General features: G+C 39.1%; 1 long non-coding RNA gene across 1 annotated transcript in view; it reads right to left on the bottom strand.

Annotated features, from left to right (window-relative positions):
* Positions 1-22,163, bottom strand: part of LOC118987358 (uncharacterized) — a 38,845-nt gene extending 16,682 nt beyond the window's left edge. The window contains exon 1 of the long non-coding RNA XR_005066549.1: positions 21,883-22,163. This is a non-coding gene — a long non-coding RNA (uncharacterized LOC118987358). The remainder of the gene's footprint in view (positions 1-21,882) is intronic.
* Positions 22,164-24,670: the final 2,507 nt, after the last annotated feature.

Genomic DNA, 24,670 nt, shown 5'->3' with positions numbered 1-24,670 from the left:
CAGTCCCTTCCGCCACTTCCCCAAGCAAACTAGGCCTTTCTGGTTTGATTCCCATGTGGGTGGGCTTGTGTATGTTGTAGAACCCTTTGTGTTTCTCCAACAAACTCTCCTGTCAGTCTGGGAGTCTCTCCCTGTGCCTCAACCCTCACAGGTGTTTTTAATCGGTGTTTTGAGGCTTCATTTCTGGGTGCTGGAACCCTGGCTTGTGTGGTCTGTCTTGCTCTTCAGTTTTGCCTGGTCTATCTGTGAGTGAATGTGTAATTGAGGTCAGCCAGCTGCCTTGCGGGCAGTGCCTTGCTTCACAATTGCTGCCTCGCTGGGTCTGCCTGTTGCCACCCTGTGCCCGGGGTCTGCCAGCCTTTCCTTGTATACCCAGGGTCCACCCACTGCCATCTTGTGTGCTTGAGGTTTGTCAGTTGCTGCCTTGCACACCCAGTGCCTCCACTTTTTGTGCCTCAATTCCTCTCTGCCCAGCTGCCCGACTCCACCCTGCCAACTGGTCTGGGTGAATGTGTTTATTTTAACTCTTTGGTTGTCAGTCTTCCGTACAGTTCAATTTTTTGTCAGTTCTGGTTGTTATTTTGTTTCTAAATTGTTGTCCTTATTTTGGGTGTGCAAGGAGGCACAGTATGTCTACCTACATTCTTATCTTGGCTGAAAGTCTCCCAAATAATCTTTTTTCCCAAGCCCTTAGATCGTATCTATTCTCTTTATAAAAATATCAGCTTAAAATGAGGTGTTAAGATGGTTTTTGAGGGTACATAATTGCCATCTTCTCAGATCACCAATGATCTAAATCAAGCACCCATAAAGACTGACTGCTTGTCTCTACTTGTTGGTTCTGATAGTGAGAGGTAGCATGAATGCCAACTTTTCTGATTTCAACATAAGGGTTCATTTTCAAACTTAAGAAGCAATGATATACAAAGAAGGGGGAACATCATACTATCCAAACACAATCTCTGTTTTCCATTGTTTACTTTTTCTACTTTTTCTATACATATCTTTTAAAATGTATAAATTTAATATTTAGAAATTTGCCAGGTCCTGAAGCTTTTAACTTCAAATAGGCAATGTACACTTCCCTTTGTCTGTAGTTACTTATTAAGCTTCATCTCCCTCTCTGAAGAAGCATATTCATAATTCTCTTCTTCCCCCACCCTAACAATTTTAACCACTATCACTCTCACTTGTTGACATATCTTTCTACATATAGGACAAAATTGAAGCCATCAGATGGGCTTTCTCACATGTTCCATTCTCCAGATCCTCAAACTCATCTGAACTCCTACATTCCATTGTCCCTAATAAGGAGTGGTTCTTAGCCAGACTGCAGTTGACATATACAAATTTTCACAAAAAGGAGATACATAAGACCTCTATTGAACAAGCATATCTCTCTGGGAAAAGGACCAACCATCAGTAATTTTAAAGGCTCCCTAAGCATTTCTTTTTTTTCTTCGTTTAAATTTTTTTTATTGTTGTTTAGGTACATTTCTTTTCACTTTCACCAAACCACTTCCCCCGCACCCCAGCCATCCCCCTTCCTTCCCCTGATCCTATCCACCTTTGGTTTTGTCCATGTCTCCTTTATAGATGTTCCTGAAAACCCTTCTCTATTCTCTCCCCAGTATCCCCTCCCACCTTTCCTCTGGTTACTGTCCATTTGTTCCTAATTTCAATGTGTGGCCAGGGCAGGAACATCTGGAATAAAACTAATGAAGTCTTCCTTTTTTTCCTTTCTCTTACCCTCTCCTTCATTTTCAAACAGTTCAGTCCTAAAACCACTGGATGGGCAGGAAAAGGTAGATGTCTGGTGGAAGAGAAGGAATATCTCAGTAGCCCAGAACTAAGGAAGGTGGCCTCTCAGAGGGGTGATCTCAGAGGAGGAGTCAGAAGCTGGACAATGTAAAAATAGTATCCACCTCCAATGTGCAGACTCAGAGCCAGACGGGGTGAGGAGGCTACACAAGCAGGTGGCTGCCCAGCATAGGGTGACAGAGCTAGAGCTAGAGCTAGAATGTGTTCATCTGGGAGAGTAGCCAGAAATAAAGAGTGTCAGAAATAAAGAGTGTCAGAAATAAAGAGTAGCCAGAAATAAAAAGTTCACTGGACATAGTTAACTAGGTAATTAAAACTTTTTTCAAGACTATGGCAGTGTTCCAGCCAAGATAGAGGTATACATAGAAATGCTTCACTTCTTCATACAACAAAAAGAAAGATGATAACCAATTTAAAAACAATAAACAAATAAGTGCCAGAAAATCAAACTGCATGGAACTCTGACAACCAAGGAGTTAAAGAAATATTCACCCAGACTTGTAGGTGGGGTGTAGACAGGAGACTGGCAGCCCAGTGCAGAGGACACACGGCAAGGCAGTAGACTGCATGAGTAAGGCAGGGCTGGCTGAATGGGAAACTAAAGACTCAAAACTAGCTGTAAAATACTGTGGGGTTTGCAACAGCGGGGGAAACTTGCAGTCTCACAGGAGAGTTCTCTGGAAAGTGGGGCTAGAGCAGAGTGAGCAAGTGGCATTGTTCCCTCTCTGACCCCTCCCCTACAGACAGCACCACAGTGCAGCAAAGAGGGTTGACCGGCCCAGGCAAATACCTAAAGCCCCACCCCCTTACAACATAACAGGTGCACCAAGTCAAATATGGCCCAAATGAAAGAACAAGTCAAAACCCCAGAAAAAGAGCTAAGTGATGAGAAGATAGCCAACCAATTTGATGCACATTTCAGAACACTGGTAATCAGAATGCTCGCAGAACTGATTGAGCTCAGTTGCAAAATGAAGGAAGAAATGAAGGCTACCTAAAGTGAAATAAAGCAAAATAAACAGGAAAACAACTGTGTAGGGAAGGAGACTGGGACTCAAATCAACAATTTGGAAAAAAAGTAAAAAACAAACATTCAACCAGAACAGAGTGAAGAAACAAGAATTTTTTTTAAAAAGAGAGGCTTAGGAACCTATGGGACCACTTTAAGGGCTCTAACATCTGAATCATACGGGGTGCCAGAAGGAGAAGAACAAGAGCAAAAAAATTAAAACTCATTTAAACAAATAATGAAGGAAAACTCCCTCAATCTGGTGAAGGAAATAGACTCCCAGGAAGCCTAGAGAGTCTGAAAGAAATTGGATTCAAGGAGGAACAAACCAAGACACATCATAAATTATATTAGCCAAGATTAAAGATAAAGAGAATCTTAAAAGCAGCAAGAGGATAGGAGACAGTTACCTACAAAGGAGTTCCTATAAGACTGTCAGCTGATTTCTCAAAAGAAACCTACTGGTAAGAAGGGACTAGAAAGAAGTATTTGAAGTCATAAATGGCAAGGACCTACTTTCAAGATTACTCTATTCAGCAAAGCTATTATTTAGAATGGAAGGGCAGATAAATAGCTTTTCTGGCAAGGTAAACCTAAAGGACTTCATCATCACCAAACCCTTATTATATGAAATGTTAAAGGGACTTATCTAAGAAGAGGATCAAAAACTATTAATAGTAAAATTACAATGAACTCATAACTATCAACAAATGAACCTAAAAACAACAAAAAAATCTAAGTAAACAACTAGAATGAAACAGAACCACAGAAATGGAGACCACATGGAGGCTTTTCAGTGGGGAGGGGGAGGGGAAGAATGGGAGGTAAAGGTACAGGGAATAAGTAGCATAATTGCTAGGCATAAAATAGGAGGGGAAAGGTTAAGAATAGTATAGGAAACAGAAAAGTCAAAGAACTTATATCTATGAACCAGGGGCATAAACTAAGGGGGGGATGCAGGAGGGTGTGGGTTGCAGGATGTAGAGGGGATAAAGGGCAGAAAAAATTGGGAAAATTGCAATGGTATAATCAATAAAATATACTTAAAAAAAGATTATGATAAGAGTGGGAAGAGACACTGAACTCAATTGTACTGAAGCAAAAGGTGGGAAGGTTTTAGAGCCCTGGGGTGAGCTAATGGGAAAACACTGAACTACCAGGGGGAAGGTTGGTCAGTGGGAAATGTGGAGCACATTAACTCTTGAGTTTGCAAATGCATTTCTGTGTCATTAGGCCATCTGGATTTGCTACTTGGAACCTATCTTAGTTAGGCTTCCACCTTCGCACAGAGATTATGAGACAGGGGTGCTAGCTCCTCTGATGTTTATATTTCAAAGACATGGTTCCTGGGTGCTTAAGAAAGACAATCCTTGGTTGTAAAACTGGCAACAGTCTTGGAGAATCTTTTTTTGTAGATTTTATTTATTCATTTTTTAGAGAGGGAAGGGAGGGAGAAAGACAGGTAGAGAAACATCAAATGTGTGCTTGCTTCTTGTCTGCCCCCTACTGGGGACCTGGCCTGCAACCAAGGCATGTGCCCTAGTCTGGGAAAGGAACAGACTACACTTTTGTTCACAGGCTGGCACTCTGTCTGCTGAGCCACACCAGGCAGGGCTTGGAGAACATTTACATTCATTTTAAATGGGCAGAGAAGGAATTTGCAATAACAGATTTTCTAAAGTAAGTATTCTAAGAAGAGGGAGGCTATTAGGTGCCTTACAAAGTTAGTCAAGCTGAAGGGATAATTAAAGCCCTTTTGATCAAGAGTCAAAGCTGAATGAAGAAAGGAGGACATCCGTACTAGGCAAGGGACAGAGGCATTGATGTAGAAGATTGATTATATAGAGGAATAGATCAAAGAAAGAATTATTTACATTGACTTGCAGTCAAGATGGACATGTAGGTAAAAACAGTTCACCTCCATGCACAACCAGAGCCAATATTGCAACTAAACTACAAAATAACTCTCACCCAGAATTGTCAGAAAACCAAGCTGTATGGAAGTCTGACTCCCAAGAAATTAAAGAAATCATATTCATCCAGATGGGTAGGAGGGGTGGAGACATGGAGACACAGAATGGGTGGTCCCACACCCATATGTGGTAGATCGAAATTGGGAGGGTTACCTTGGAAGTGAGGTATCCCAGTCTCACACCAGACTACACAGCCCAGGGTTCCAGTGCCAGGAAGATAAGTCCCCATAACTTCTGGCTATAAAAACCAGTGGGGATGGGGGCAGCAGAAGAAACTGTGGGATTCTCAAGCATCTCCTCCTATAGGGCACACAATGGATATAGTACGTACACAGACTCCATCTGGGCTCCAGAACCAGGGTAGGAGCTAGAAGGGCACCAATGGCATATGGGGAGAAACTGAAGTGTCTGGCACCAGGATGAGTGCTGGGGAAGAGCTTCTTCCCAGACAAAACTCCAGAGGCCAGGCAGTGGCCATTGTCCCTTTTCTGAACCCTCTACCACACAGAGTCACAGAGGGACACCATTACATCTGAGACTCTATCAACCTGGTTCACACAGATTGACCCACTCTGCTGATTTCATAAGGTAATGCCCCATCCAAAATATAGGTGTACTTTTCTATAATAGGAAACACTACTAAGATAGGGAGTCAAAGCAGGTCTACCTAATACATAGAAACAAAAACAGGGAGGCTGCCAAAATGAGGAGGCAAAGACACATGCCCCAAATGAAAGAACAGATCAAAACTCCAGAAAAAGAACTAAATGAAATGAATATAAGCAATCTCTCAGATGCAGAGTTCAAAACACTGGTTATTAGGATGCTCAATGAACTCATTGGGTATTTCAATAGCATAAAAAAGACCCAGACAGAAATGAAGGTTATCCTAAGTGAAATAAAGAAAAATTTACAGGGAAATAACAGTTGAGTAGATGAAGCTGAGAAATATCAATGATTTGTAACATAAGGAATAAAAAAAATAAATTGATCAGAACAGCAAGAAGAAAAAAGAACCCCCCCCCAAAATGAGGATAATATAAGTAGCCTCTGAGACAATTTCTAATATACCAACATTTGAATCATAATCATGCTAGAAGGAGAAGAGAAAGATCAAGCAATTGGAAATTTATTTGAAAAAAATAATGAAAGAAAACTCCCTAACTTGGTGAAGGAAACAGACATACAAGTCCAGGAGTACAGAGTCTCAGACAAGATGGATGGGAAGAGGCCCACACCAAGACACATCATAATTAAAATCCCAAAGCTTAAAGGTAAAGCGAGAACCTTTTCTCTCTCTACAAATAAACAGAGAGAAAAGCAGACAATTACCTACAAAGGAGTTTCCATAAGATCCTCACGTGGTTTCTCAAAAAACACTGTGCAGGCTAGAAGGGATTGGCAAAAAATACTTAAAGTCATGACAAGCAAGGACCTACAGCTAAGATTGCTCAACCCAGCAAAGTTATTATTTAAAATCAAAGGGTAGATAAAGTGCTTCCCAGACAAGGGAAAACTAGGAGTTCACCATCATCAAGTCACCATTGTATGAAATGTTAAAGGGACTTATCTAAGAAAAAGAAGATCAAAACAATGAACATTAAAATTGCAATGAATTCACAACAATCAACAAGTGAATCTAAAAAATGAACTAAGCAAACAAACAGAACAGAAACAGGATCATAGATATGGATATCATTTGGTGGGTTATCAGTTGGGAAGGGGAAGAGGGAGAATGGTGAAAAGGGTGCAGGGAATAAGAAGTACCAGTTGGTAGGTACAGATTAGATAGGAGTTAAGATCAATATAGGAAATGGAGTAGCCAAAGAACTTACATGTATGACTCATGGGCACAAACTAAAAGGGGGATTGCCAGAGGAAATGGGGGATACTGGGTGTGGGGGGCACAGGCAGAAAAACTGGGCCAACGTTAACAGTATAACCAATATGTTATACTTAAAAACAGAACTATGTAAAAAAATGAAAGTTGGTTTCTCATTAATAGAGAAGTGTGTTACAAATATGCTAAGAGAGTAACTTGTGATATGGTACTACAATTGGAATAGTACAAACTGTATCAGTACAAACTCATGCTTTTCAATATTCATGATACAGGAATATAGGTAACAGGAATAAATATAGCTGTGAATGTATTGTCAAGGATTGTTTATTAAGAGGGGAGGAGCGATACCTCAATAGCAATGAACACAGCTAGCACCCAGATCTGGGCTGCTAAATGCTTTTTCCCCCTCTCTCTCTATAAAGAATGAGGGAACCTTGGAAAAATGGGTGATTCCAGGGATGGGACAGGAAAAGTATAAGATAAACTTGGAACAATGTTCATGCCAGAAAGCAAAGAAGGGCACAAACAAGGGTGGTCATGTCAAATGGTCCCAAAGACCAACTTGAATAGGCCTCCACTAGCCAAATCTAGATAATTTGAGCATCAAAATAAATAATGTAATAACAGTTTTTAATCCATTTAATGAATTAGAAAACCATGAGCCCATACAGACATAAACAAATAAATAAATGAGAAATTCAGTGAGAATAACATATTTAGAACTTTTCAAATTCCCTTCCTACAAAATACTTATTAATGACAAAATTTGAGTTTTCAGCAATATTGTTAAGTCATAAAGGTGAACATCATCAGTATGGGACAAATAAGAACTATTGATCTGTTCCACCTGGTAGGATGCAATGTGACCACAACATTACTTCTGTGATACATTCCTGCCAAGAGACATAGCTTAAATCTAAGAATTTTAAAACATTAGACAAACCTAAATTGAGAGACATTCTAGAAAATAATTGGCCCATAAATATAAAAAGTGCTGAGGTCATAAATATCACAGAATGGCTAAAGAATTATTCTAGATGAGGAGACCAAAGGAAACATACATTTCCAAACTGAGTCTTTTTGCTATAAAAGACATTAGTGAGATAATTGGTGAATCCTGAATGAAGTGTGAGGCTTTGATCAGGACTAACATCTAAGTTGACAAACATCATTGTTAACTTCCTGTTATTGATGTTTGTGGTATGGTTATGTTCTCCTGTAAAGTGGTTAGAATTTTGTTGCTTGTAAAATGTATTTTAAAGTGTTGGAGGGTGATTGGACAACTTACTCAAATTACTCAGTGCAAGATTTTGTCTTTGTATTGTACTTCCTATTAAAAAATATAAAAAGGGATCATGCAGTCAATAACTGGGTAACACTCTGAACCCAAAATAAAATAGAGAGGTAATTTTTTGAAGTCCATTCTCTTCACTCTCAGGGATATAACTCTCTTCATATCTTTACAGTTACAATTTTCCACTTGAGTGGCATGTTTCTCATCGGTGTATAAATAGGTTTAGGATTCCTGATTTTTTAAGCCACTTATTGCTTAGTTTCGTTTGTTTGAACTGGTTTATATGTATCTAGGCATTCAGCATTGGATAGATCTCAGCTATTTCTCAGAAGAAATGCTGAGATCTATCCATGTTAGTGTCACTGGAGTGAATTTTTTCATTGCTGTTTAATTTTCCATTGTATGAATTTTCAACACCTGACTTATCCATGCTTCTGTTGATGAATATTTGGCTTATACCAGTTCTGAATATTCTTGTCCACATCTGGTACATTTGAGCAAGAGGTAGTCTGGAAAAGGTTGCATAGAAGGCAGGTGCTGTTTGGTGATCATACACATGATCAATGTTCCCAGTATTGCTAGACTGTTTCCCAAGTTGTCATTACCAGTTTGCACTGCTATGAGTACTGGACTAAGAGTTCTCTGAATCCATGCCTACTCTTGGTATTATGAGACTTCTAAATTTGGCCAATCAGGTGGTATGAAATTGTATCTAGTTGTGGTTTTCATTTCTGTTTTCCTCAGTACCTATGAGGTTAAAGTTTTTTTCAGATTTTTAGGCTTCCTATTTATGCTTCTATGAAATTCTTTTTCATCTCTTTTGTATATTTATTTATAATATTGGTAATGATTTGCTTATTTGTTTTAGAGTGTTTTAATCTGCCCTGTATCCTAATGTTTTATTCACTGTAATTGTTTCAGGTATCTTTTAGTTTGGCTCTCACTTTTTGGTGATAAACCAAAGTTCTTAATTTCAGTGTAGTTAAATTTATGACTATTTCTCTATGGTTTCTGTTTTTAGTGTCTTACTTAGGACATCCCTACTTTGAGGTCATAAGATGTTCTTCCACATCACTTTGTAAATGCTTTCTAGTTTTGCCTTCTACTGTGACTTGATTTGTGTGTAGGATATGATGAGGTAAGGGGTCCAATTTCATTTATTTCCACATGGTTACAAATATGCTCAGCACCATATCTTTAAAAATCTATACTTTTCTTACTACCCTGCAGAACCATACAATATATTAACTATTAAAATATTCATTGACCTATTTCTATGCTCCATAGTGTGTTTCATTGTGTGTTGACTCCCCCTGTATAAAAAACCACTCTGACTTGATTATGATAGTTTTATAAGTAAGTCAATGTCAGGTAAGGAAAACACCTGTAGCTTGTGACTGTGTGTGTGTTTCTAATCTTCTTGAGTATGCTTGGATTTTTATTCTTTTGTGTTAAACCAAGTTAAAGAATTTTCCTTCCCAAAACTTAATACAATGATTAAAAGATAAGATAAAAATCAGAAGAAAAACCTGCAGCCACATTCAAACAAAGAATGGGATAAAAGCATATTCCTTAAATTTAAATTAATCATAAAAAGACACAATAATCCAAGAATTGACATGTGGCACTGACTTCCAAAATTCAAAATGAGGCAAAAATGAATAAACAAAATCCTGGAGATTTTCAAATACACTTGGATTGTAGAGAAACCTACCAAATGGGTCACTGGGCAACAAAAAGGAGAGAGACAAACCCCTTGAGGATAGGAATCCTTTCTCGTCATGTCATTGTCTCCATCCACATCCTGATCAGAAGGTAGAAGAGAGATGGTAGAAAAGTCGGATTTTCCTGAAGTGTAATGTCCTTAGCAATGAAAGTCAAAAAAGAAGCAGATAGATAAGACCCAGAGAGGGGATGATGGGCTAGAGAGTGTGAGACATGGGGGCTTCTGGTTAGGTCTGTCTTTTCACAGTGGTTCAGGTCAGGAACATAACTTACAGGTTTCTCTTCTTTTTCCTTTTCTTTGTGAGAAAGGAATGGGAACAGTTGCTGAAGAGGCAAGTGGAAGAAAAAACATTATCTTTGAATTATTAGTCCAAATTATCTAAAAAAGCAAGAAGAAATACACGTATACTTGAACTACAATAACTACTGGATCTCTCTCAGGGTATATGGGGGTGGGGCTTGCGGTTGCTCTTGGAATCAGTGTTTCTAACTAAGTTTAACCGGATTGGGACAATGATGTTAATCAGCTTAACAATAACCCACAACCTTCGGTCCCACTAGATGTTAATGGTACCTTTTCTTCATGATCTTTGTTACATAGCAGGCTCCCTGATACAGGACCAAGGAAAATTAGATGAGATCAATCTTACATTAAACTATATACCATATGACTCAATGATTTAAATGTGGTAAGTTCATTAATACACTTTTAGAAAACATGACCAAGTTATGCTGAGTGAAATAAGCCAGGTGGTGAAAGAAAAATACCATATGATATCACCCTTAACAGGAATCTAAACAACAAAACTAACAAACAAGCAAAATATGACCAAAGACACTGAAATATGGAACAGGCTGACAGGGACCAGAGGGGAGAGGGCAGAGAATCACAGGGGAAAAGGAGAAGGGCTCACATGAACAAGTATAAAGGACACATGGACAATAACTAAGGTGGGGGGTGGAAATGGGAGGGAGGTGGGGAGCACTGGGGTGGAGCAGGGCTGGAAATATAAGACAGAAAACTGTACTTGAACGAGAATTAAATTTAAAAAAAGAAAAGAAAACATGATCAAGTTCAAAAAATATGAAAGGGCGGAAGGAAGACATAATATAAACCCCAAAACACATACAGAGAAAAGGGAATTAATTTGAATTGCATAAACATGGAAATCACTTTGCAAAATATACCCTAAAAGAAGACAAAAGAGCACTGATCAACCAGGAAAGCTATTAAGAACTAATTTTCTTAATTTATAAAGGATCTGTACAAATCAGTAGTGAAAACCCAGAAGTTCAATTTAAAAAATAAGCAAAGGATATGAAGATTTACAAGAAAAAATAATAAGCATAACAAATTCAACTTATTCAAATAAGCAAATGTTTTAATACAGAACACCATAAAATATCATTTTTATCCTATCATGTTGCCAAAGTGAAAAATTTAAATAATACTTGGTGTTGGGGAGAGGATTAGAAATTAAGCTAAGTCATAAACTGTAGGTAGAGGTACTTGAGAACAATTTTAAAAGAAATTCAGCATTGTCTATCAAAATTATAAATACTCAAAGCCAAAGCAAACTTAAAGAAAAAAATCGAAGTTCATAGTAATACCTAAAAAACGCAGAAACATTTGAAATAAACAACCTAATGCTACATCTACAATAACTCAAGGAACAATAACAAGCAAAGCCTAGAGCAAGTAGAAGGAAGGAAATGACCAAGATCAGAGTAGAATTAAATGACATAGAGATTAAAAAAAACAAACAATTGAAAGGATCATATAATCCAGGAGGTGTTTCTGTGAAAAGATAAACCAAATCAACAAGACGTTTACCAGACTCATCAAGCAAAAAAGAGAGAGGACTCAGATAAATAAAATTAGAAATGAAAGAGGAGAGATTACAACTGCTACCACAGAAATACAAAGGATTGTAAGAAATTACTATGATCAACTATATGCAAAGATACTTGAAAACCTGGGTGAAATGGACAAATTTCTGGAAAAATGTAATATTCCAAAACTGAGTGAAGAAGCAGCTTAGAAAGCCTGAACAGACCAATGACAAATAGTAAAATAGAAGCAATAATCAAAAAACTCCCAGCACACAATGTCCTGGACCAGACAGTTTCAGAGAATTTTACAAAACATTTCATGAAGAGCTAACCCCTATCTTTCTCAGACTATTCCAGAAAATCCAAGAAGAGAGAATACTCCCAACCTCTTATACAAGGCCAGCATCATCCTAATCCCCAAAACAGATAAATATAGAACAAAAAAGAAAACTACAGGCCAATATTGCTGATGAACATAGATGCTAAAATCCTGAACAAAATATTGGCAAACTGCATCCAGCAATACATGAAAAGATCATAAACCATGATCATGTGGGATTCATCCCAGGGATGCAAGGATGGTACAATATTCTCAAATCAATAAACATGATACATCACTTAAAATGAAAGACAAAAATTACATGTTCATATCAATAGATGTAGGAAAAGCATTTGATAGGGTACAGCACCCATTTACATAAAAACACTCAGCAAAGTGGGAGTAGAGGGGGCACACCTCAACATAATAAAGGCCATATATTAGAAACCTACAGCCAATGTCATACTCAATAGGGAAAAACTAAAAGCTTTGCCACTAACATCAAGAACAAGACTAGGATGTCCACTTTCACCACTTCTATTCATCATAGAATTGGAAGTCCTAGATACAGCATTTAAACAAGATAAAGAAATAAAAGGCATCCAAATTGGAAAGGAGGAAGTAAAACTATCATTGTTTGCAGATGACATGATAGTGTACATAGAAAACTCTATAGACTCCACCAAATAACTACTCTACCCAATAAGTGAATTTAGCAAAGCAGTGGGATACAAAGTCAGTATTCAGATATTGAAGGCATTTTTGTACACCAGCAATGAAATATCAGAAACAGAAATCAGGGAAAAAATCCATTTGCTATATAGCAACAAGAAAAATAAAGCACCTAGGAATAAACCTAACCGAGGAGGTAAAAGACCTGTACTCAGAAAACTATACAACACTGAAGAAAGAAATTAAGGAAGACATGAAGAAAGGGAAGCATATACTGTGTTCATGGATTGCAAGAATAAACATCATCAAAATGTCCAAACTACCCAAAGCAATGTATAGTTTCAGTGCAATCCTGAGTAAAATATCAATGACGTATTTAACAGATATAGAAAAAACATTTCAAAATTTATATGGAACTATAAATGACCCTGAGTAGCTGCCACAATTTTGAGAAAGAAGAACAAAGTAGGAGGAATCACAATACCTGATATCCAACTATATTATAAGGCCACTGTAATCTAAACAGCTTGGTACTGGCATAAGGACAGACATATAGATCAATGGAATAGAATAGAGAACAAAAATAAACCCAAGTCTCTATAGTTAATTAATATTCAACAAAGGGGGAAGAGGCATACAATGGAGTAAAAATAGTGTCTTCAACAAATAGTGTTAGGAGACCTACACAGCTACCTGCAAGAAAATGAAACTCCACCACCCACTTACACCATACACAGAAATAAACTCAAGGTGGAAAAAGTTAAATATAAGAAATGGCACCATAAAAGTCCTAGAGGTGAACATAGGCAGGGAAATCTCAGATATTACACACAGCAATATTTTCACTGATGTGTCCCCTAGAACAAGGGACATAAAAAAAGAATAAACAAATGGGACTTCACCAAAATAAAAAGCTTCTGTACAGCTAAAGAAAACATCAGCAATATGAAAAGGGAACTAACTGTATGGGAAAATATATTTGCCAATGATACCTTGGACAATGGTCTGATCTCCAAAAGATATAAAGAACTCACATGACCCCACTCCAGGGAAACAAACAACCTAATTAAAAAATGGGCATAGTACTTGAATGATCACTTCTCCAAGGAGGACATACAGAAGGCCCAGAGATATATGAAAGGGTGCTCAATATCACTAGCCATCAGAGAAATGCAAATTCAAACCACAATAAGATACCCCTTCACACCAGTCAGAATGGCCATCATAAACAAATCAACAAACAACAAGTACTGACAAGGTTGTGGAGAAAAGGGAACCCAAGTACACTGTTGGTGGGAATGCAGCCTGGTGCAGCCACTATGGAAAACAGTATGGAAAACAGTTTTCTGAATTTCCTCAGAAAACTAAAAATGGAACTGTCTTTTGACCTGGCAGTTTCACTGCTGGGATTATACCCTAAAAATCCTGAAACACCAAATCAAAAAAATCTATGCACCCCAATGTTCATAGCAGCATAACTTACAATAGTCAAGTGTTGGGAAGCAACATAAATGCCCATCCGTAAATGAGTAGATCAAAAATTTCTAGTATATTTACACAGTGGAATACTGTGCAGCAAAAAGGAGCTCCTACCCTTCACAATAGCATGGATGGAACTGGAGAGCATTATACTAAGTGACATAAGCCAGGAGGTGAAAGGCAAATACCATATGACCTCACCTATAAGTGGGGCCTAATCAACAAAAGAAACAAGCAACAAAATATAACCAGAGGCATGGAAATAAAGAACAAACTGATAATAACCAAAGGGGAGAGTGGAGGGGACTAATGAGGGAAAGAAGGAAAAGGGCCATCAAGGAACATTATAAAGGACTCATGGACAAACCAAAGGGGAGTAGGATTGAGGGTGGTAGGTTGGTGTCAGTGGGGTTGGGTAGAGCAGTGGGGGAAAATGGAGACAACTGTATTTGAACAACAATAAAAAATTGAATTAAAAAATTTCTAAAAAAACAAAAAAAATTTCTGGGAAAATATGAAAGATATTTTAAACAGGAAAACAAGTGCTAACAATAAAGGAAAAAGATTGAATTAAAAATATGTGTATTAAAATCAAGCAACTAGGACTTCTAGCCAAGATGGAGGCCTAGGTGGAAATACTGTGCCTCCTCACACAACCAAATTTAAGGACAACTAAGATTTAGAAACAAAAACGCAACCAGAGCAGAAGGAAAATTGAACTGTATGGAAGTCTGACAATGAACCATTCACCCAAACTGGTAAGAAGGGTGGAGTCAGTGGCCAGCGGAGAGGGGTCCTGGCAGGAAAAAGTGATGGTTGGCGACCTGGGTGCGGGGAGGAAACGAGCAGACGCAGTGAGGCACACAAGGCGGTTGGCTGATTGTGGACATACACTCATGCACAGATAAACCAGGCAAAAAATGGGCAGTGAGACAGACCAAGCATCCCATGGCCCCAGCGCAGGGAAATAAAGCCTAAAAGCACCAATTGGAGAAACTTTCAAGGTCGAGGTGCTGGGAGAAGGTCCCAGCCTCACAGGAGAGTTCATTGGAGAGACCCATGGAGTTCTAGAACATAAACAAGCTCACCCAACTGGAAACCAGCAGTAGAAGGGCCTAATTGGCTTTTGGGAAGCAGCAAAGGGGACTGAAATCCAAGAAAGAGTAGAGCAAGGGCCATTGTCTCCTCTCGGACCCTACCCCCACATACAGCATCACAACCCAGCACCTGGGTTGCTCCGACTTGCTAAACACCTAGGCTCCACCCCTCATACATTCCAGGCATGACCAGACAAAAAATTATGGCTCAAATGGAAGAACAGATTAAAGCCCCAGAGTCAAAACTTGGAAGTGACCAAGAGATAGCCAATCTATCAGATGCACAGTTCAAAATACTGGTGATCAGGATGCTGACAGAACTGGTTGATTTTGTTCACAAATTAGATGAAAATATGAAGGTTACACTTAGTGAAATAAAGGAAAACGAACAGGGAACCAATAGTGATGGGAAGAAAACTGGGACTCAAATCAATGGAGTGGACCAGAAGGAAGAAAGAAACAACCAAACAGAAAAGAAGGAAGAAACAAGAATTCAAAAAAAATGAGGCGAGGCTTAGGAACATCCAGGACATCTTTAAATGTTCCAACATTCAAATTATAGGGGTATCAGAAGGGGAAGAGGAAGAACAACAAGCAGAAAACATATTTAAATAAATAATAAAGGAGAACTTCCCCAATCTGGCAAAGGAAATAGGCTTCTAGGAAGTCCAGGAAGCTTAGAGATTCCCGAAGAAGTTGGACCCAAGGAGGAACAAACACACCAAGGCACATCATAATTACATTAGCCAAGATTAAAATGAAGGAGAGAATCCTAGAAGCAGCAAGAGATAAGGGGACAATCACCTACAAAGGGGTTCCCATCATACTGTCAGCTGATGGCTCAAAAGAGACCTTGCAGGCAAGAAAGGGCTGGAAAGAAGTACTTTAAGTCATGAAATGCAAGGACCTACATCCAAGATTGCTCTATCCAGCAAAGCTTTCATTTAGAATGGAAGGACAGATAAAGTGCTTCTCAGATAAGGTCAAGTTCAAGGAGTTCATCATCACCAAGCACCTTATTATATGAAATGTTAAAGGGACTTATCTAAGTAAAAGAAAAAAAAATATCACCAGTGAAAGGACAGCAAACTCACAGTTATTAACAACCACAACCAAATAAAAACAAACAAACAAACAAACAAACAAACTAAGCAAACAACTAGAACAGGAACAGAACCACAGAAATGCAGATCACATGGAGGGTTAGCAACAGGGAAATGGGAGGAGGAGAAGTGGGGAGAAGGTACAGAGAATAAGTAGCATAGATGGTAGGGAGAAAATAGACAGGGGGGGGAGGGCAAGAGTAGTTTGGGAAATGTAGAAGCTAAAGAACGTATGACACGGACATAAACTAAAGGAGGGCAATGTGGGGGGAGGAGGTGTGCAGCGTGGAGGGAAATGAAGGGGGGAAATGGGAAAAGTGTAATGGCATAATCAATAAAATATATTTTTAAAAAGATCAAGCAACTAGAACTCTCACACACTGATTGTGGGAGTGTGAATGCATATACATCCTCCTGGGAAAACTGTTCAGCTTTATCTACTCAGGCTGAACATTCTCGGGATATCCAAGAAAGATGAATGTGTGTGTTCACCAAAAGACAGGTACATACAAGAATGTTCGTAGGAGCTTTATTCATGATGTGTCCTCCAATAGTACAATGGCAAAATTGTGGGAGAGTTATATGATGAAGTAAGTACTAGATTGCGATTAGAAAGAGTGAACTGTCTTCATCTGAAACAGCATGATGTTGAATGAAAGGACACATACAGGAAAGAATACATATGCTGTCATTTACTATTTATATGAATGTCAAATACAGACAACTAATCTGTGGTGGGAGAATTCATGATAGTGGTCACCCTTGAGAGATGGTTGGGGACATGGTGGGAGTAGAAGGATACATTCTGGGATGCCGTCAGGGTGCTGTGTACGGACTGTTTGCTGGCTTCATAGCAGTGGTCAAATGACAGACACTCATCACGTCGTATGCTTTTCATAATTGCACATTCCATATATGTCATTTTCTTCTATTAAAAGTTTACTTAAAATATTAAATTCACACTAGAAAATATCCAGTGATTTTCCTGCTAAGACTTTATGTTATAAAAAATTTCAAAAGCACTCCAAGATATTCGTGCAAAGCTGTTTACTGAAGCACTTTACTAACACCAAAGAAAAGCTGACAGTAGCCTCACTGACCATAAAGAGGAGCTGGCAGTATATTCAGACAACTGAAATACAGCCATTAGAGAGCATGTGAGCACTTCCCCATTGAAATGGGATGATTCCCAGAATACAAGGGAAATAGCTCAGGGGCAGAGTGGGTTATATTGTATAATCCCACTTGTGTAAAATTTTTGAAAATTAAACAAATGTACATAAACATAGATTCTGCATACTCACATGTACACAGAAGCTGGTAGATATTGAAGACTTCTTTGAAAGGTAGTAGGAATGGACATGGTTACTTTTCAGGAAGGACACTGAGGCTTAAGGATAAGGAGGGATATAACTTTAACTGTATTTATTTTACTTCTTTCTGTTCTGTTTGACTTTTCTCATGTCCCTGAATTACTTTTATTTATATATTTTGTATTCATGAAAGATTTGTCCTCATTAGAATGTGTGATGTAGATACAGATGTGTGAGGGAGAGGGAGAAGTTTTGACTCATTCTTAAATTTTTTAAAAAATATTTTATATGTTTATTTTTAGAGAGAGGGGAAGAGAAGGGGAAAGAGAGGGAGAGAAACATCAATCTTTGGTTGCCTCTCACACGCCCCTACCAGGGACCTGGCCTGCAACCCAGGCATGTGTCCTGACTGGGAATGGAACCAGTGACTCTTTGGTTCACAGCCCGCGCTCAATCCACTGAGCTACACCAGCCAGGGCTCATTCTTAAATTTTTAAATGTGAGAATCAGGCTGAGTGGTGGTCTATCAAATCAAGGAAGGAAATACAGGGGAGAATTAAAAAGATTATGAGTTCAGTTTCAAGACTGATGTAAGCCTTTGTCAGTCTGTTCCCAAAGCTAGAACCCTTTCATTTATCCGTTAAATTGACTAGTTAACACGTTTCTAGAGAAATGGTTTAAACTGTTTCTTTTATATATAATATTCACTTTTGGAAAATCTGTCCTTGAATGAGCTCATCTTAGAACAGCTGTAGTACCAGGGAAATAAATTGAGGAATTTTTGCTCACTACTCTTTGTGACAGAAAGTATGGAATTTAATATTTAAAATGCCAGTATATCAGATAGAATATTAGCCAATCTACTCTAACAGTGACCCAAAGTAGCAGTGGATTAATAAGGATAGAAACCTATTATTTTTCCATGTGAAAGTCCAGGTAGATGGACCAGGACTGGTGTGAAGACTCCACAACCATCATGTCCCAAGCTTCTTCCATGTTGTTGCTCTGTCATCTTCAACATGGCTTCTGTCTTGTGACCCACGATGGCTGCTCTAGCTGTTGCATGACATCCCTGTTACAGCCGTGGTAGATGAGACAGGGAAAGGACAGACACTCCTTATTTTGAGACCACCACACAGAAGTGCAAAAACAGTGCCATGACTAGCAGTGCAGCTAAACATTCTGTTGCTGCGTATCAGGGGAGGACAGACATTGGGAGGTGTCTAGCCAGCCTGCCACCAATGTCTGTTTGCAATTCTCACTCCTAAAAAGATACATGTATTTCGTCCAGTGAAACTGGGATCTATGAAAATAACTTCTGTAGACTTCAGAGGTCTCAGGTCCAGTATGCTTTCCTGTCAGAGTAAAAAGTAGGGAGAGAAAAGGACATGACAGAGAAAGAGCTGAGACTTACACAATGAAGCCTTTCAAAATATGGGAAGATTTTGGTTCTGAGCTCTCAGCAGCAAATATCAAAAAGGAAACCATTTGTTTGTTATACGATTGAAGCCGCATACATTTATTAACTGTAGGGTGTGTCCGCTTTTCTAAAAAGAGTTTTGAATTTCAGTCCTTTAATTAAAAATGTAATCCCTTACTTTGGAGGAACCAGACATAAAAACCTAGAATATTTGACAGGAACATATAGTGGCCATAATTTCAATGACTTCTTTAGCAGTTTGTCTGTCTCTCTTTGTCTTTCATCTCTGGTTTGTCTGCTATATCTATCTAATGTTAATCTATGAGAATCTATAGGGGAGTTATATTTTCTGGCTTCTGCCTACTCTTTAGAGACATGGTAGAAAGTATCTCTGATTAATGCAAGGTACATCTTTAAATTTTCATTATATTTTCTTTCTGAAGATGCTAATGCTTTGGAGGATTTACACTTTTGTGTAAAATTGCATCTTTTGTGGAATGTTATGATTCATAGTTCGAATATACAACCAACTTCTGTCACAGCAATGGACTATAGAATATCTAGGCTTAAGTGTTTTTGTTTGGGGGTAAATTACAATTTCCTAATTGAAAAGTCGATTCCAGCTTCCTACCAAGTTGGAGGTGTAGGTAGATACACTTTGCTTCCTTGCACAACCAAAAAAAGGATAACAACTAATTTAAAGACAAAAAACAACCAGAACAGTAAACCAAAAAATATTGAACTGTTTGGAACTCTGACAACCAAGGAGTTAAAGAAGAAACATTCCTCCAGACTGGTAGGAAGGTAGAGATGGGCAGCCAGGGTAGAGAAGACATGTGGGAAGGTGGCATCTGGCAGACTGAGCCATCCCACATTTGTGTACAGATAAACTGGGAGGAACAAATGGGGAACAAGACAGACCATGCAACCCAGGGTTCCATTGTGGGATTAGAAGGCCCCAGAACCTCTGGCTGTAAAAACCTTGGTGGTTGTGGCAATGGGAGAAACACCCAGCCTCACAGGAGAGTACATTGGAGGGGCCCATGGGGCCCTAGAACACACACAATCCCACCACCTGGGAATCAACACTAGGAGGGCCCAATTTGCTTGTGGGTAGTGGGGGAAGTGACTGAAAGTGGGGCCAGAGCCCAGCAAGTGGTATTGTTCCCTCTCTGACCCCTCCCCCATATACAGCACCACAACAAAACAAACTGGGTTGCCCTGCCCTGGGGAATAGCTCAGGATGCTCCCCATACAAGATAACAGGTGTGTGGAGTCAAAGAAATATGGCCCAAATGAGGAAATAAAGCCTCAAGGCCTCTGACTGAAAACACCTGTGGGGGTTGAGGTGGCAGTGGAAGAAACTCCCAGCCTCACTGGAGAGGTTTTTGGAGAGACCCACAGGGTCCTAGAATGTGCACAAACCCATGCACCCAGGAAGCAGCACCAGAAAGGCCCAATCAGATTGTGAGTAGTGGAAGAAGTGACTGAAAACCAGCGGAGACTGGAGCAAACATCACTGTTCCCTCTGGGACCCCTCTCCCACAGACAGTGCCACAATGCAGCCATGTGGGTTGCCCTGCCCTGGTGAACACCTATAGCTCTGCCCCTTACTACACAAAAGGCGCCCTGAAACAGAGTAAAAAAATGGCTCAAATGAAAGAACAGATCAAAGACAACTAGAAAAAATATAACTAAGCAGTGAAGAGATAGCAAACCTTTCAGATGCATACTTCAAAACATAATCAGGATGCTCCAGGAACTCACTGGGTACTTCAACAGCATAAAAAAAAGACCCAGACAGCAATGAAGGTTGCATTTTGTGAAATAAAGAAAAATCTACAGGGACCTGACAATGACAGAAAGGAAACCAAGACTCAAATCAATAGTTTGGAGCAGAAGAAAGAGAAATATTCAACCAGAACAGAATGAAGAAACAAGAATTTTTTTAAAAATGAGGAGAGGCTTAGGAACCTCCAGGACATCTTTAAACGTTCCAACATCTGAATCATAGTGGTGCCAGAAGGAGAAGAGCAAGACCAAGAAATTGAAAACTTATTTGAACAAATAATGAAAAAGAACTTCCCCAATCTGGCAAAGGAAATAGACTTCCAGGAAGTCCAGGAAGCTCAGAGAGTCCTGAAGAAGTTGGACCCAAGGAGAAATACACCAAAGCACATCATAATTACATTACTAAAGATTAAAGATGAGGAGAGAATATTAAAAGTAGCAAGAGAAAAGGAGACAGTTACCTACAATGGAGTTCCTGTTAGACTATCAGCTGATTTCTCAAAAGAAACCTTGCAGGCAATAAGGGGCTGGAAAGAAGTATTTAAAGTCATGAAAGGCCAGGACCTACATCCAAGATTACTCTATCCAGAAAAGCTATCATTTAGAATGGAAGGGCAGATAAAGTGCTTCCCAGATAAGGTCAAATTAAAGGAGTCCTTTATCAGCAGCAAGCCTTTATTATATGAAATATTTAAGGGACTTATCTAAGAAAAAGAAGATCAAGGATATCAACAGTAAATAACAAACTAACAACTATCAGTCACTGAACCTAAGAAAACAACAACAACAACAAAACCAAAGTTAACAACTAGAATAGGAACAGAATCACAGAAATGTAGATCACATAGAGGGTTATTAACAGTCAGGGGGTGTGGGAAGAATGGGGCAAAGGTACAGGGAATAAGAAGCATAAACGGTAAGTACAAAATACACTGGGGAAATTAAGAATAGTATAGGAAATGTAGAAGCCAAAGAATTTATATGTATGGCCCATGGACATGAGGTGAGTGGGAGGAGGTTCCAGAGGGAAGGAGAGCACCGGGTGGAGGTGGATAAAGGAGAGAAAAACTGGAACAACTATAGTATCATAATCAATAAAATATACTTTAAAAAACAGTAGATTTCTTTCTGTTCAATAAAATGCTGCTGTAGATACTAATACTAATACTAATAATAGATATTGTACTTACCCAGATCGTCTTGCAAATTTCTTCCACATAAATAAGGGGGAAACTATGTATTTCAGTGAAGAAAATGTCTAATGTCTGTGGTTTTTTTCTCCTGTGATGTCAGAGAAAGACGTTTTATTCTCTTAGTTTCTATGAAGGCTTATTTTTCCTCTCCTTTTAGCTCTGAAACGACGTGATGTGGGTGTCTCAGGAATGGGTGTTGAAACTAGCAGATAGGGAGAGGAACCCTGTGGTCTGCTTTTAGTTTCATTTTCCTGGATCTGAGTTTATTTATAGAATGATTTTGCTGGCAAAATTTTGTTTTCTTTTCTTTTTGGTAAGCCTTCACTCTGCCACCTTGTGGTCTGTCTGGTTAAAGTCCACAGGTGTCAAATCCATTCTCTGCTTCAGAGTGTTCAGGGCCTCAGAGAGCCTGTGGTGGTGGCTACAGACAAACTCTGGGGCAGGCTGAGTGGACCCTCTGGGAACATCCGTTTTCACTGTGGTTGGGAGCCCTGGGGACTCCGGGTAGGAAACAGCTTGTGTTGGTCATCCACTGGCCTTCCAGGGTGGGCTAACTTACATCCAAATGTTTTCCTAAAGTGCAAAGGAATACTAATGAACATTGAATTGTGTACTTGAAATGGGAGAATTTTATCGTATGTGAGTTACCTCAATAAAATGTTTAAATTTGCCTCCTTAAAGAACCTACTGAGTGGTAGACACATAACTTACACTGTCCAGTTTAATCCTCATCAGATGCTTGCAAGCCGAGTTTATTTTGCTCATCTTACAAATGAGAAAACCACCACTCTGCCTGACCTGTGTGCACTGACTAGATGAATGACAGTCACCATTAGACTTGCATTGTAAGCCTGTCTGTTTTCTAAGTATGAACTTTTCCCACTGTCTGTCTCGGTTCACCCTGTTTCCACTTTACAAGACCTACTGGGGCAAGCATTGCTCGCGCTGCTGTCAGGTGTGACTTAATGTACCTTCGAGGGTAGAGCTGGTGGTTTTCGGAGTAGGTGGAGATCAGAACAGGCTGTAGATACCCCAAGAGCACAGAGGCCTCATGAGTAGGCAGTTGAGGAAAGGTGTGGTAGCTTTAACACACAGTATCACACAAATAGCCAATGCTACATTTTTTTACTTTTCAATTGGCAATTAAGAAAAGAAAAGAAAAGAAAAGGGAGGGAATTGGAAGGAAAGAATTAGCTAAAAAGTATTGCTTTAATTTTTAATGGCCATCCCTGAGCAGAAGTTGGCAGCCCATAATTTTGAAATACAGATGGTGAAAATGGGATGAACTGGAATTGAAGGCTAAGTTTTCCTGTAGGTAGAACTCAAGTTCACCTTTGAGGAAAGACTAGGTGTTCTGATTTTTGGAAAAGCACTTTAATGGACTCTTTGATTCTAGAAGAGTAAAGCCCAGAGTACCTTCTGAAATGGGGAGATGAGCTTCTCTGGACAATGATACCTTGTCCTCATTGTGGGTGGGATGACATCCCTGCAGTTTATATTTCTTTTCAGAAGCACAGTTCTTTCTGGGGCCCTTAGAGGGTTGGCCCCCTAGTCTGTGAGTGAAGGATCCCTGTTTAGGGGTTGTCTCATCTGGGAGCATTGAGCCAGGGCCACCCTACATCACGGCTGTTAAAAGGGGGCTGAGGGGAGAGGGGCCCCTTGATAAACTGTGTATGGGAGCTGGGCCTGTAAACTTGGAGGGAAGTCATGGATAACAGGAACATGTAATCATTTTTCTTCCTTCTCTTATAGCTTTGTTTCCTCTAATGTCAAGCCTTTAGGTAATTGTTGTTAATTATCGTTGCCTGGTCTTAACTGAATTCCCATCCTGTTTGAGTCTTTCTGTGGTTCAGAGACTTGTATATGTATTTGCTTCACCAAATTAGGGGAAGTTTACTTTCTTTATTTTTTTCAAATAGATTTCCAACTTCTTGTTCTTTCTCTTCTCCTTCTGGTACATGTATGAAGAGCTCCACATGAATGTTGGAGCTCTTGAAGTTGTCCCAGAGGTTGCTTATACTACTCTCATGTTTTGAGATTATTTTTCCTTCTTGGTGTTTGATTGGTTGATTTTTTGCTTCCTTATGTTCCAAATCATTGATTTGTTTCTTGGCTTCATCAACTCTATTGTTATTTCTCTGAAAATTGTTCTTTATTTTAATTAGTGTATCCTTCATTTTAGACTAGATCTTCTTTATGCAATTAAGGTCCTCAATAACTTTCTTGAGTTCAACTAGTGTTTGAACTCTGTATCTAATAGACTGCTTATCTCCATTTTGTTTAGCTCTTTTTTCTGGAATTTGAACTATTCTTTCATTTGGGCCATGTTTCTTTGTCTCCTCTTCTTGGCAGCTGCCATGTGCTTATTTCAATGTATAAGGTAGAGCTGCTTTGACTTCATGTCTTGCTAATGTGCCCTAATGTAGTGAATGTCCTATAGGGTTCCGTGGCACAGCCTCCCCTATCACCTAAGCTGAATACTTAAGGCGTGTCCTACATGTGGGCTGAGTACATCCTTCTCTTGTAGTTGAGCCTTAGTTGTTGTTGGCAGGTCATTGGAAGGAATAAACTTAGGCCAATCAGCCACTCATAATTTTTATATACCACTCATGGGTGTGTTACCAGCCCATTATCATCTGTGCTCCTCCTACAAATCTGGGTGGATTTGGTTTCTTTAATATTGAAATTGTCATACTTCCACTCAATTTGATTTCTTTAAGAACATTTTAATTAATTAATTAATTAATTAATTAGCGAGTGAAAGGGAGGGAGAAAAAGAGAAACA

Source organism: Sturnira hondurensis, unplaced genomic scaffold (genome assembly GCF_014824575.4).
Source record: "Sturnira hondurensis isolate 20B ecotype Veracruz unplaced genomic scaffold, ASM1482457v3 Scaffold0005252, whole genome shotgun sequence".
Classification (NCBI taxonomy): domain Eukaryota; kingdom Metazoa; phylum Chordata; class Mammalia; order Chiroptera; family Phyllostomidae; genus Sturnira; species Sturnira hondurensis.
The sequence above is the reverse complement of the archived record's forward strand: the minus strand, read 5'-3'. Positions and strand labels throughout refer to the sequence as shown.